The following is a 4,061-nucleotide window of genomic DNA, read 5'->3' on the forward strand; positions in this document are numbered from 1 at the left end:
GGGAAACCTAGAGGATATTGAATTAGCAGATACTGAATCATTGAGCTTGTGAGAAAAATGGAGTTAGGTCCTAGGGGACCCTCTTCACCATACACTCTATGAATCTGAATCTTAACTTAATCTTAACCCCCTAATCTTAAGGGAGTGGGAGATAGGTAGGGCTCATCAACATCTCCATCGTCTGATGCTTGATATCTCTTGATATGGATATCTCTTGCTGGATATCTCTTGATGTGTTGAGGGGTTGTTGAAAGTTAATACTGTTAATAATAATGATGATGACGATGATAGAGCAGTAACTCATTGAAGATTGCTGGCCCCAACAATGAAGCTGAGGCCTCTTTGTTCAGCAGTGGGGAAAGAATTGCTTCACCCATCCTACTCCACCACCACCTGTCTCTTGGCTCCATTTTTGGGCTTATCCCAGCCCCAGAGCAGCCCTCAGGTAGCCTTCCAAAGACCTTTTATCATTGGCCTCTTATCATCGCCAGGGTTCTGAAAGTTCAGAGGGAGTCTCCAAGACAGGGCCTCCAAGAGGAGTTTTATCAGAGGGTAAAATGGTTCTTTTGGGCCCCTTCCCAAAGGGGGAGGGGGCAATGGGGCAGGCAGAATGTGTGGCAGTAACACTGCCTTCTATTTGCAGGGAGGCCACTGTCTTCCTCCCACAGCCTCTCTTGCTACACTGAGCCGGCCCTAGTGCGCTGGCACAGTATTCGTGGATAATGAGAACAGAGCTGCAGATAATGAGAGCTAGGTAATGAGATAATGAGATTCTGCCCCTCACAAATAAGCAAATTCGCATATAAAGAGAACTGACTGTAGTTACCATGTTAGACGTGGAGAATTGGAATTATACATGCAAACACTGGCCAGTTTGGACATGATTTGTGCTAAGACCAGTACTTAACACTTATAGACTGCATTTCAAGTGTTCAAAGCACTTCTGTGTTTGTTACTTCACTTTTGTCCTGCTCTTCCTGCACAGAACTTTGTGCAATGTGCACAGCTCTTTCTCTATCCCCATAACAACCCTTTGTTAGGCTGTGGTTCCCAAACTTTTTAGCATCGGGACCCACATTTTTTAAACAGCACTGTGTTGGGACCCACCTAGGTTTACCAAACTTTTAAAAAAAGAGATCAAGAAAGATTTATTTATTTATTAGTAATAATGACCTGAGAAAAGCACCCTATATTTATCCCTATATTATCCCTGCAATTATCTCCCTATATTTACACATGCTTGCAAACTTCAGTAGCTCAGCTCCTTACAAGGCAATTAGCAGCTGCAGTATTTGATTTTTGAATAGCCTCAGGACTTGAGGTAATTAGTTATCAGCCCATCACCCTTTGGCTGATGAACCAGAACCAGTGGGTTCTGACCCACAGTTTGGGAACCACTGGGCTAAGAGATGAGTCTAAGGTCACTCAGTGAACTTCATGGCTGAGCAGGGATTCTTACAACAAACCTATAAATAGGCCACTGTTGTTGCCAATGTGGAAAGGGAAAACATGGCTTCTGTAAGGGTAAGTCTTGCCTCACGAACCTTATAGAATTCTTTGAAAAGGTCAACAGGCATGTGGATGCGGGAGAACCCGTGGACATTATATATCTGGACTTTCAGAAGGCGTTTGACACGGTCCCTCACCAAAGGCTACTGAAAAAACTCCACAATCAGGGAATTAGAGGACAGGTCCTCTCGTGGATTGAGAACTGGTTGGAGGCCAGGAAGCAGAGAGTGGGTGTCAATGGGCAATTTTCACAATGGAGAGAGGTGAAAAGCGGTGTGCCCCAAGGATCTGTCCTGGGACCGGTGCTTTTCAACCTCTTCATAAATGACCTGGAGACAGGGTTGAGCAGTGAGGTGGCTGAGTTTGCAGACGACACCAAACTTTTCTGAGTGGTGAAGACCAGAAGTGATTGTGAGGAGCTCCAGAAGGATCTCTCCAGACTGGCAGAATGGGCAGCAAAATGGCAGATGCGCTTCAATGTCAGTAAGTGTAAGGTCATGCACATTGGGGCAAAAAATCAAAACTTCACATATAGGCTGATGGGTTCTGAGCTGTCTGTGACAGATCAGGAGAGAGATCTTGGGGTGGTGGTGGACAGGTCGATGAAGGTGTCGACCCAATGTGCGGCGGCAGTGAAGAAGGCCAATTCTATGCTTGGGATCATTAGGAAGGGTATTGAGAACAAAACGGCTAGTATTATAATGCCGTTGTACAAATCTATGGTAAGGCCACACCTGGAGTCCAGTTCTGGTCGCCGCATCTCAAAAAAGACATAGTGGAAATGGAAAAGGTGCAAAAGAGAGATGATGATTACTAAGATGATTACGGGGCTGGGGCACCTTCCTTATGAGGAAAGGCTACGGCGTTTGGGCCTCTTCAGCCTAGAAAAGAGACGCTTGAGGGGGGACATGATTGAGACTTACAAAATTATGCAGGGAATGGACAGAGTGGATAGGGAGATGCTCTTTACACTCTCACATAATACCAGAACCAGGGGACATCCACTAAAATTGAGTGTTGGGCGGGTTAGGACAGACAAAAGAAAATATTTCTTTACTCAGCGTGTGGTCGGTCTGTGGAACTCCTTGCCACAGGATGTGGTGCTGGCGTCTAGCCTAGACGCCTTTAAAAGGGGATTGGACGAGTTTCTGGAGGAAAAATCCATTACGGGGTACAAGCCATGATGTGTATGCGTAACCTCCTGATTTTAGAAATGGGTTAAGTCAGAATGCCAGATGTAGGGGAGGGCACCAGGATGAGGTCTCTTTTTATCTGGTGTGCTCCCTGGGGCATTTGGTGGGCCGCTGTGAGATACAGGAAGCTGGACTAGATGGGCCTATGGCCTGATCCAGTGGGGCTGTTCTTATGTTCTTATGTAACAGCAGCTTGTTGGGAGTCAGTTATTGAGTGTTGAGTTCAGACCAAGTAATAGCCCAGATGTGATCCCTAGCAAAACCCTTGAAGGGAGGCTTAGAAATAGGGAGATCTTATCAAGGATCAAGGTAGGAATATGGTTATTTCAGTGGTGAGCAGGTGGCTTACAGAGAAGTTAGGGGAAATAATTCCCATTTTCCTTCCTGAGCCTCCTGATCCTTCCTCCATTTTCCTTCCTGAGCTTTTTGCACAGCTGCATCAGTGGGGGTGGGGTGGGGCGGAGGATAGGATTGTGCTCTAAATGAATGGACAGATTGGCTTTTCATAAGTTGTGACTTTTGAACATGATCCATAGTACACCTAGAGTACAACTAGAGTTCTTGGTCTCCCCATGACTCAAGTAGGCTGCGAATTCAGCACAAACTAAAGGGAGGGCTCTTTTGCACAGTGAAACTTTGTGCCACAAGGTTAGGTAATGGTCTGTAGCTAATGTGGCTTTTTCAAAGGACAGACAAATTTGTGGAGGAGGTCTGTCACTGGCTATTAGTCAATTGTATAGTTAATTGTATAGTCAATTGTATAGTTAGTTGTATATGAAACATCTGTATTGAAAGGCAGTATGTTATGGGGGATAATGGTGGGAGGGGCAGTACTTGCCTTCAAGGGCTACTCATTGGCTTCCTGGAGGCATATGTTGGAGGTATCCAGTGTAAGGAACAGGCTGAACTTTTGGTGTGATCCAGCAGTGGTCTGCTTCTGTTTTCCAATGCCAGCATGAGCCCTACCATGACCATCTTGGTCATCTTTATCTATAGTGAGGAGAATCCAGTCTCCAGGGTTTCAGGTGCAGGGGTCTTCCCCAGCCCTATGCAGCGATGCCATAGATATAGCTTGGAACCTTCTACATGTACTTTACCACTGCGATACAGCCCACCCCCAGATATTTATTTGGACTTGTGATTGATGTCATATTATGGTACATCAGGCCAAAGGCCCTTTTAGTCCTGCACCCTGTTTCCCACAGTGGCCCACCTTCTTTCCCACCATTGCTTCCCTGCAACTGATATTCAGGGGCATCGCCTCCAAACTTTTTGGTTAGTACATAATGATCATGGCTAGTAGCCACTGACAGACTTTTGGTCCTTCCTGAATTTGTCCAGTCTCCTTTTAAAGCCACC

This window comes from Tiliqua scincoides, chromosome 7 (genome assembly GCF_035046505.1).
Source record: "Tiliqua scincoides isolate rTilSci1 chromosome 7, rTilSci1.hap2, whole genome shotgun sequence".
NCBI lineage: Eukaryota > Metazoa > Chordata > Lepidosauria > Squamata > Scincidae > Tiliqua > Tiliqua scincoides.